This window comes from Ipomoea triloba, chromosome 6 (assembly GCF_003576645.1).
Source record: "Ipomoea triloba cultivar NCNSP0323 chromosome 6, ASM357664v1".
In the NCBI taxonomy this organism is placed as follows: domain Eukaryota; kingdom Viridiplantae; phylum Streptophyta; class Magnoliopsida; order Solanales; family Convolvulaceae; genus Ipomoea; species Ipomoea triloba.
In genome coordinates this window covers 17840596-17852708 of record NC_044921.1, presented here as the reverse complement: position 1 = coordinate 17852708, position 12113 = coordinate 17840596, and positions in this window count along the sequence as shown.

Genomic DNA, 12113 nt, shown 5'->3' with positions numbered 1-12113 from the left:
CATATTCTATGCATATAGTACATTATTTTTATACGTAATACTCATTATTTGAATGTGCACAAAATAATATAAAAATGCGTACATTGGCAATGGTTCATTATTTATATACATAAGATTCACTATTTGTATGCATAAGGTTCATTATTTGAGCAGACACAAACTAATTGAAAGTTGATTATTTAACCTTGTATATTCTAAGCTCATTTATATATGTTGTACATAAAGTTAATTATTTGTAAAGTAAAGTTGGATTTATTTGGCACACCTCATCCCCTTTACTTAGAGATCTTATATTTAGTAAATTAAGATTCACTATTTGTATGTATAAAGTTCATTAATTGTGTGAACGTGTTTTGATGCATGGTTCACAATAAAATTTGTCACATAAAGAACTATAAACTTTTTTCTATAAAATATAAACAGTTGAAATCTAATCCTCTAATCAGCAACCCCCCTCCCCCACTACCCCACCCCACCCCCCAAACTTTTCAACTTTCGCTATAGGCTTTTTTGACAAATTATACATCTATTTATGCCAAACTTTATGGTACATTTCATAACTTTCATAAATATTCATGTACTTTGATTTTTATTTTTTATTTTTCATGTTAATGTGTACTTGTTTATTTTACTACGAACATTAGCCTATTGAACAAATGGTTGTTCGCAACATCGAAATTTATACTCTGAATAGCAACATGTTCATAATATAAATGTTATGTTGTGAATAGGTTGATGTTTGTACTTTGTAGCAAAATAAATAAAATTTTATATTGGAATTAAGTTAGGTTAAATTATTTTTCAAATTGCTATGATTTCATGAAGTTTTTGTTGCATAAACATAATTTTAATCCACATACAAATTGCCACGAAGCAACAGAGCTGACGTAACATTATGTAGAACAAGCTAGACTACTTACTCCACTAAAATTGATGTCGTTGTCAAGCTCATTCAACCTTGAAATAATGAAATTGATTCTTTGATGCTGAAGTCACCAACTACATCTAATTGGCTAACATCTATTGTGGCTTCATCAACCTTGTGGAGTATTGAAGCAAATGTAAGAGACAGAATGGATTTTGTCGACAGTCGCCAGAATTAGGTGATTATAGCATGTTTGGTTCACAGAATGAATTTTGGAGAATATAAATATATACTACTTACAAGGCCAGGAACGGAATAGGTAAGGAATAGAATAGGAATTGTATTCTATTGTTGGTTCGGTGAAGGAATAAACTATAGAAATGTTATTCCGGTGGTTGGTTGGTTTAAGGAATAGAAATAGAATATATGTTTAAAAGACATGAATATCTTTATACAAAATATATAATATTATTTTGATTATATTATTATTATTATTATTATTATTATTATTATTGTTCCATAAGATTTATAAATAATATTATTCTATAGCAATTACAATATTGTAAAAAGATGGATTTACCCCCCAAAAAAAAACAATATTGTAAAAAATGACGTGTAAATTATGAAACAAAATATTCATATAAATAACAAAAAAATTTAAAGAACATATAATATTCAGAAGAAGAATAACATAAGTTTTTTTTTTCAACAAAATACTACAAACAATCAAATGATAGTAGCAGTGTTCATAAAATATAAATATAAATATGAATAATGATTAATTGCCAGCAAGGAATCTTCTGATTCATTGTAGTCTTCGATCATGATCAATACTAAGACAAAAAGCCACTTTATTAGGATTATCAGTGAGTTTTAATGAAACAATGCCCATTTAGTCTAAAGTCAAACCATCAACATCTTTTAATACACGATCAAGCTTCTGAAATATATCCATATCACGATCATATTTAAGACCATCAGACAAGTTCTTACCAACTTCTGACATTGTATTACTTATTAGCTTCGCAATATTAAGCATATCATTTTGCAAACCAACAAATGCACTATCATCTATGTCAACTCTTATATCATTTTGTTCTTCAGCTTGTATTTCTTCAACTATGTCATATGTTGTCTGTGCATATCTTTTCGAATTGTATGATCTTTAAAATATATTGCAAATAACGTAACTCATTATAGAACCTAAAGCTTCTTGTTCTAAAAGGTGTAGCTTCTTTGTAACTCTATAGTAAACATATAAAATAAAGTATTGGTACGTATACATTAATAAAAATATATGAAAGTAAAAAAAATGGTAAATACTTACAAGGGAAAATGACACTTTTTCCCCCTATGTTATATGCTTATAGCACTTTTCCCCCCTGTGTTATTAAAGTGGCTGTTTTCCCCCCTCATTTATTTTAAAAGTAGTAGTTTTCTCCCTTGTAATGTTAAATTGACATTTTTGCCCTTAAAAATAACTATTTCATTTATTTTTATTATCCAATCAATTGTTACTAATATATATGGAAGATCACGGTTCGATACGAACCTAATCGAACACTGTAGCAATTGAACTTAAATAGTATAGACGGTTACAGTTACGATTCAGAATCGAAAAAATAAAATAAAATAATTGTTAAATTTAGACTATTTTTAAATAAGAAATAAAATTATAAAAATAAATAAATAAATACATAAGTTTTGATTGGCGGTTCAAAATCGAAATTGGAACCGAACCGTACCGATTTATCAAAATAAGTGTTTGATCATTTTCACTATATATGACTGTGGCTAAGTTCCGGTTCACGGTTCAACAATTATTTAATTTTAAATTTTTCAGTTCTGAATCGTAACCAGAACCGTCCATACTATTTCGGTATGATTGTTACAGTGTTTGGTTAGGTTCGAACGGAATCGTGATCATCCATACATATAAATAATAATTTGTTGGAGAAGAAAAAATAAATGAAATAATTATTTTTAAGGGGTAACAATGGCAATTTAACATTTCAGGGGGGGAAATTGCCACTTTAATAACACAGGGGGGAAAAGTGCTATATGCACATAACATAGGGGGAAAAAGTGTCATTTTCCCTACTTACAATGAAGTATGATTTTTAAATTGCATCTTCAACATAAACCATGTGATTGTGCTTATTCCAACCAAATCAACTAGTGTCTTTTCAAAATTTTAATTCTACTCTCAATGCATGGCTTCGCTTTTATGGTAGAATTTAATATTTTTTCCAAAAGCATTCTTCCAAGTTCTAATAAATAACCTGTCTTGAACCCTGTATCGGAATTATATTTCTCTACATTATGCATTTCGGTCAAACAAGACACTAATATAATGTCTTCTTCAGGTGTTCACTTTCTTTTTATTTGTTTAGCACTTTGAGAGGCAATGGTTGCAGATGTAAGGGGAGAAACCATTTTTAACTACAAATAGAATACATTTATAAAATACATAATATATACTATCCATAAACTGCAATCGAGCCACATAATTGCAAATTAAATTTAAAAATTACAATACTCAAAACTATAACAAGAACTCATACATAATATATCAAAGACACATATATATTTTCGAATACAAAACACAATACTAACACTGTGATTAATTCATCTAATACTGGTACTAATTTGAACAATTCTAGTGCCTGCTGCTACTGGAGCTAATAATATTTCTAACACTTCTGATTAATTCAACAAATGGTACGGTGGTTCTAATTTGAACAATTCAAGTGCCATTAATTTGAGGAATATTTCAAGTGCTGTGCAGGGGAGTGTTTCGGCCAGTGGGCCTAATGCTAATCAATCCTCAATCTTTGTCAAATTCTTTGGGTAATAATACGGTTGGCGTAATAGGTTAATACCATGGGCAGTAATAGTTATTCCCCTAAAAATGGGGAATAAAAAGTTTTACCTTATATGGATTAACTCCTCCACTGTATTCAAGTACACAACAATGTATGCAAAGTATAAAGATGATTAGAGAATTTAACCAAAAGAGGCCATTTTATTCATTGCTCTGGAATAGGCTAGAGATCGATTGTAAAGAGGATTCCTTTTTGGGTGTTTTCGAGAGAGTGAGAGAGGGAAAAGTCTCTTAGGCCTTTTTGAGAGAGGAAGAGAAGAGGCCAAAAGTCCTTTAACTTGAAGGGCTAAGGCTTTTATATAAGCCCAATACCCTACAGTACACCGAACATAGTATAGTATTTGTAGGCGGTATATCTGGGATATATTCTCTATCATTACCAAACAAAGAAATAAACTTATTACTGGGAAGGCTATGCCATTTCAAGTCTATTCTGCGAACCAAACGCGCCATTAGGGAATTAGGGCAGGGAAGGGGCGACTGCGTCACTTAACTCTCTTTCTTTAATTTTTATTCATTTTAAAATAAATAAATAAATAAATAAAGCAGACTGGCGTGCCCACGGGTTAGACTCTAATGCGGGCTTATAAAACTCGAGACCGGGCGGGACGGGTTAGCCCGGAGGGCTAACCCCATTTTGACTCATTGCACAAAAACATAAGTGTATTGGTATATTTGACACTTTTTTCGTAAGTGTATTGTGCATCCTATTCACTTGCAAAATAAAACCAACAGCATATTTACTTGCAATGTAAAACTAATGCATACATTCAATCTAAAATAAACTGCACATCATATTTACTTGCAAAATAAACAAGATTTTCATATCAACTTTATCAATTTTTTATTTATAAAAAAAGTTCGCAGTCGCTACTCAAATGTGCATTTTAGGTAAAGTCCGTCTTGTAATTCTAATTAGCAAAGGACCATATGAAAATAAATCAAACTAAATTTCTCATAATTAATGAGTTTAAATCGAAAAGGTCAATACGCAACTCTCATATTTTTACATAACATTGAATTTACATAATCAAAACAATACAATTGAAGGTACATAATCAAAAGGGAAAATGGCAATTTTATTCCATTAATTATGCATAAATTTTAGACTCAATCTATAAATTATTGCTCTGATATATACAAACTTACTCCTTTAATTATATTGATAGTGGTTGTTTCAAATCATTACTTATAAATTTTGTTAAAATTAAAAATGTATTCTGATTTGTCAAATTATTAGGGAATAAGGTTCAAATTGGCCATTGAACGAAATGTGAAAGTACAATTTGTCCATTGAACAAAGAAAAAAAAAGTGCAGTTAGGCCATTCAACACTCCAAATGTATGCAATTTCACCTGATAGCAGGTTAACATCTCATCTAGCAGGTTGCATGTTGACGTGGACAATTATTTGACATTTTTTTAAAATTTCCTTTTCATTTCTTCTTTTTATTTTTGAAAACCCTTTTCTAGCATAAAATCTGCTGCAATATATATTCAGTTTTTTTTAAGATATATATTCAATTTATAATTTTATTTAATAATTAATATGTTAATAAATAGAATGAAACCGGATTCCCTTCGCAATGCACTACTTTGAAGCTAAATTAAGCAAAAGGTGAACCAAACACTACTTTAGTGCTAAAACTTCTCTTCACAATACACATCCTATCATTATAATTTACAAAAAATCTACTACAGTACCTAGTTCTTTTGTATAAATATATACACCTTTCAAATATTTTTCAGCGAACCAAACGAGCTATACGAAATTGAAACTGCAAATTGATGAAGCTACGAACTGATAAACTTTAATCTGATGAAACCCTGAAGCAACAACGAACCAAATAGGGATTTCAGCTATCATTTGAGAATTTCACAGTTGATTTAGAGATTTTTGATTGAAGAGTTTTTTTTCTTTTTTTTTTTTGAAAGAACGATTGAAGTTTAGTTTGCCTAATTTGCCTAGTACATGGTAGAAGAAAGAGTAAAGAAATAAAGGAAGAGACCATGTGCGTACTACAACGGATTTTATGCAAGAAAAGTATCTTTTTTTTTTTAAAGAAAAAAGATGAAAAGGAGATTTAAAAAATGTCAAGTCATTTTTCATGTCAACATGCAACCTACTAAATAGAGTGTTAACCTGCTATCAGGTAAAATTGCATACATTTGGAGTGTTGAAGGACTTAAATGCACTTTTTTCGTTCAATGGTCAAATTGCACTTTCACGTTTCGTTTAGCGGTCAATTTGAACCTTATTCCAATTATTAGAGGACAAATTGATTGTTTTGTAAAATTTTTCTAAGTATAACAAAATAAGCTTTTCACATTGATGATTTCAAGTTAATGTTGAGTTTGTTGTAATGTTGATTACACAAAATATGAGATGAATTTTTTCTGTTATTAAATAATAAATTTAGTTCTTAACTGTTTAATGCATGTATAAATAATTTTTGGATTCTTAATCATATTCTAATTTTGACCTTCTCATAATGAACAATTAGAAAGCAAAAAAAATAATAAAAATAAAAATAAAAAAGTCTATAATTTAAAAATTAAAATTGCAATGCCATTAAAATTTTGAGAATTATGTTCCTGATAAACAATTTAACAATTGATTTATTTTATTAATAACAATTAAGAATGAATTGAATTTTAAATTTTATGGAAAAAAATCACTTGAAATATTGATTATATTGTTTATCAGCGGAAAATAAATTATTAAAAATAATTAGTAATAAAGATTCACCTGCTTGTACATAATAAAGTTATGTGAGTTTAATATAGTAATTCATATTATATTTTTTTTCAAAGTGTAAAAAATAAAATATACAAAGAGATTAATGAATTTATTTTCCTTTTAAAAAATAAAAACAAAAAGGAAAATAGTAATTTTAGTCTATTAGTTATGCCTAAATTCTAGATTAAGGTATTTTCGGGTAATAAACAACATTACAATAAACCCAATATTCACTTGAAATCATCAATATGAAAAGCTTGGATCCAGTTTACTTCAAAAAAAATTGTTATCTATTTTTTATTTTTAAATTTTTTAGTTTTCATTCTTTGTTTTCTGTTAAAAAAATTTGTTTACCAACACTCATTTTTTCAGGTTTATTTTTTTTTTTAGACTAACGTTATAAAATTAACACAAATTTAATTTTGAGTGATTTTAAAATTTATATTTAAAATATTTTTAGTGTAGATTTCAAGTTTTAATTTTGATAATGTGAATAATGTAAGCAAATAAGTTATATTTATATGAATAAATGCGAGTAGAAAAGATAGAATATGGTGATAAGTAAAAGAATATAATAATGAATGTAATCATAGTAATGAATACATATCTAAGGGATAATAGCTAGTAAGAATGTGGTCGTAGTGATATATATAGTCTAATTAATAGATGATAAATGGTTTTGTTTTTCATTTAGAAAATAGTTTTAGAAGTTCTCCAATTTTCTAGAAATTTGAAAAATGTTTTCAATTTTCAAAATAAAAAAAATTGTGCTAGTAGACTGTTTTTTTTTTCTATTCTCTAATTCTTCAATTTTTCATAAAACTTTTTTAAAAAATCCAGTTAGTAAATGGGCCTGTCTTTTTATATTTGGGAAAAATTTACAAAATGATCAATTTATCCTCTAATAATTTGGCAAATCAAAATAAAATTTTAATGTTAAAAAATTTATAAGTAATGGATTGAAACAATCACTTTCAACATAATTATATTAAATGAGAAAGTTTATATAGAATAACAAGATTGAGTCTATAGTCAATGACCTTATGGTTTAGTTGCACCCTCATGTTGTAGGGGTGGGTTTGAGCCTCTCAAAATTGCACCCTCATGTTGTAGGGGTGGGTTTGAGCCTCTCAAAAAAAAAACCTCATGTTGTAGGGGTGGGTTTGAGCCTCTCAAAAAAAAAAATAGATTGAGTCTATAATTTAGGCATAATCAACTAAAGTTTATATAGAATAACAAGATTGAGTCTATAGTCAATGACCTTATGGTTTAGTTGCACCCTCATGTTGTAGGGGTGGGTTTGAGCCTCTCAAAATTGCACCCTCATGTTGTAGGGGTGGGTTTGAGCCTCTCAAAAAAAAAACCTCATGTTGTAGGGGTGGGTTTGAGCCTCTCAAAAAAAAAATAGATTGAGTCTACAATTTAGACATAATCAACTAACTCTATTATTTATATTGTAATATCTGGCATAATCAACTAACTCTATTATATTGCGAACATACTTTCTCAAATAGATTGAGTCTACAATTTAGGCATAATCAACTAACTCTATTATATTGTACTATCTGTTCATACATACTTTACATAATATCGAACATACTTTCTCAAAGTGTTGAAGCATAAAGAGTTAATATCGCCTCCACTAAGGCTCGATCTTGTGACCTCCAGTAAGGGAGAGTCACTACATGCCATTTGAGCACAAGGCTAATGGTCAATTTAAGCATAATTAATGGACGAAAATTGTCATTTTCCCTAATCAAAGTGGCTTTCACTATCCTCATTTAATTAACCTTTTCACCAAAATCAAAATGAAATGTAATTCAAATTAAAGATATCAGTCTATAAGTTATACCAATTCAAATGCTTAGGTAGCTAATTAGATGGAAAATCATAAATAAAATCATAGAAAATGAATTGAAGTAGGTAGCAAATTATAAAAATTGCATAACAATCAATGTTGAATGAATCCTAACTTGATATTTCCATAGAAGTTGGACTTAAACCTCATATGCTTGCTCTTGTCATTTTAGTTGTCTCGGTCTCATGATGAGTTCATGAAGTTGGAAGCTCTTGAAAATTTGTATTTAATTAATTATTTATTTATAGATGTGAAATTATTTATTAATTAACATGGGCTCTAGTTTTACTAATAGATGGGGTCGTCGGGACCAATCATTATCGCGTCCAAGACAGATCCAGAAATTGTTTTTGAGTGAGAGCAAAAGATTAAAACAAAGGAGATAGTTTGAATTTAAAAAATAAATAAAAGTGAAACAATTAAAAGCATTGTCATAAATATTGTTGAACATGCATGGACAAAAAATCAAAACTTTATAGAAAAAATATTAATAACAAAATATGAAATATAATTAATTTGATATGATTTAAATAGAAAAAACATTATAAATAATACATCTCTCTATTAACGTAAAAAAGAAAAAGTATGCACATCTTATATTTTAAAGAATAAAAATGAAAATATCACTATTAATATATTTAAAAAGCCAAGAAAAATATATGAAACTATGAGAATTGAAACTTTAACCATTCTCACATTAACAACATACATTACCATCTTACCTAACTTATTATCTTTTATTTATATGTATTTGCATATTTTATTTATATCTAAATATATACTATATATACACACACAAAAGGCTACTATATATGAGGGTGAGTTGGGGGGCAGCTGCCCCACTGTTCTCATTGTGGCTCCGTCTCTAGTTGCGGGGCTGTGAACCCCAAGTTGGTGGAAGTATTGAGATGGATCCCTTGTGCGCAGAGAGAATGACAAAAGACGGACTAGGTTATACTATACGGGTGACACACGATTTACCATTTACAACCACTTTTGGAAAGCAATTCTAATGAAGGACTTAGAATTAGTCTAACGTAAGCTGGAAATCTAATATATCAAAAAATATTAAAAATAATAATGGAAAAGGCTCATCCACTTTGGCAAAAAAGTCGGCCAAGTTGTAAGAACTGCTCTCCTATATTGTTGACTGAAATTGATGACGGGTCATGAGTAGCATTCACCACTACACCACCAACCATGCAACACCACCACCAACTTCGATGGTGACTGCAACAGATTGGAGCCACATCACGTCGTAGGTGTACAGATATTATATATATATATATATATATATGCCTGTATGGACAACTTAACTGATCACATAGATGAAGATTGGGAGAAGAGGCCAGAGATTGAGTCTCACTAGCATTAGTGTAAGAGCAACTTCTCAAAGTGACAGGGCGGGACTTTGGTGCGCAGTGATGAGCAAAAGTCTAGCCTCTGTGTTCAGTTAAATTACCATGATTTACATCCTCATACTTTGTCGGGCCGGGGCGAGGGAGATCCTTGGGATTGGGATTCAACCATTTGGAGAAGATATTATATATATGATGAATATTGATCATCCAAATTAAATGTTGAAAGCAAGGCAACTACACATCACATCGGCGGAAATTAAACTTTGAATTCATACACTCTGGTTGGAGAGGGAATCAGGTCCCAGGTTGAAGATTTAATTTGAAGGACACGTAAAATACAAATATATATACTTATAGTCGTTGATAGTAAATCCTCTTTTGTTGTTTTCTCCATTGAAATGTATATACTTACCGAATACAAGTTGCAAGTTGCAATGACCATTTTAAGACACATTGGATAATGAAGTTGTGATTTTTTTTTTCAAAGTGTTTTTAAATCATATTCAACTTAGTTTGGTTTCAAATTACTTTAACGCAAAATCAAACCAAACCAAACAGATGTTGACTAGCACGAAAATGGTAAATGAGGAAAAAAAGATATACAAAGGAAAATCCGTAATTTTAAAAATATAGTTTTAAAAGGTGTAAATATAGATTTTTTTTAGTATGTTCATAGCTACTTTCTCAAAGTATTGAAGCACAAAGAGTCAAGAGTTGCATCGAGCACACTCCCATCATCCATATGAGAGTGTTAATTGGGACATTGGGTGCCACTAGACCACAAGGTCTTTGGCATGAGTAAAGCTCTAATCTCACTAAAATTCTTTAATATATTTTATCAATACACCATAAGAAGAGACAATAGAGGCAGACCAATAGCATTGAAGGCTTGAAGTAGTGCATCCATGTAGACTTGAGTAAAGTTCATATTCAATTATAGGACCGATCTTAACATTTTATAGGTTCGTAAAGGAAAACTATGGGCTCTTAATTTATGAAATTAACGTATTTGAAGCATGAATGATTCACTAATTTTATATATGACGGTAAGATCGTTACCAAAAAATAATTATGATTAGTAGTAAGTAGTAATCAAGGAGTAAATAATTGTATTGCTATAGTTCTTAGTACAAGATTTGAGTGTCCCTTGTCTATCACAGGGCTCCATATTTATACTAGACAATAGCTAATTAATCTGGTCTAATAAGTGCAACGACTCCATATAAGTTTTAGAAATTTTAGCTAAAATAACAATTTGAAGTGATTATTTTGTGGTACAAATATATGCAAGATCTACTTTCGAATTGGGTTTAGTTAAAGTGAATTCAGGTTCTTCAAAGTGAGACGAAGAAATCAATATATTGTACGTTCAAAACAGATAACGGGTGAGTATGCGAGATACTTGAAAAATAATCACTGATAGAGAAGTGAAGCCACTTCAAATGGGAGTTGATTGGGCTCAATTCTTCAATTAGAAACTCTTGTAGAACGAGGTACAATGTTCCATAGCCAAAGCGGGCACACCCATGAGAACATAACAGAGGTTGGAGGGTTCCTATGTAGGATATATCATCGTCTATATATATATATATATATATATATATATATATATATGGAAGGGTTCCCGTGCGGTTAACACATAAAGGATGCACCTTAAGTGTATAAATGGTGCACCTTAAGTACACAAAACACGCACCTTAAACACACAAACAAAACACCTTAAGAAGGAAAACCATACACCTTAAGTTTTAAATGTCGCACCTTAAGTTTCACAACTGATGCACCTTAAGCACACAAATCACGAATCTTAAGAAGGAAAATCTCGCACCTAAAGCCTTAGGCCGACACACCTAAAGCTTTTAACAACTGACACACATTAAGCACACAAACCACGTATTTTAAGAAGGAAAACCACGCACCTAAAGCTTTAGACTGACGCACTTAAGTTTAAACAACTAGCGCACCTTAAGCTCAAAACCACGCACCTTAAGAAGAAAAAGAGCGCATCTTAAGAAGGAAAATCACGCACCTTAAGAAGGAAAACCGCGCACCTTAAATTTGACCTAGATGCAAAAAGGTGGTGGCAATTTGGTCATTTTTCATATGGGTCAAACTTAATGTGCGTGATTTTTTTTCGTAAGGTGCGTGGTTTTCTTTCTTAAGGTGTGTGATTTTTGTGCTTAAGGTGCGCGATTTTGAGCTTAAGGTGTGTTAGTTGTTGAAATTTAAGTGTGTCGGTCTAAAGCTTTAGGTACGTGATTTTCCTTCTTAAGGTACATGGTTTGTGTGCTTAAGGTGCGTCAATTGTTGAAATTTAAGGTGCGTCAGCTTAAGATTTTAGGCGCGTGGTTTTCCTTCTTAAGGTGTTTCTTTTTTCTTTTTTTTTTTTTTTTTTTTTTTTTTTTT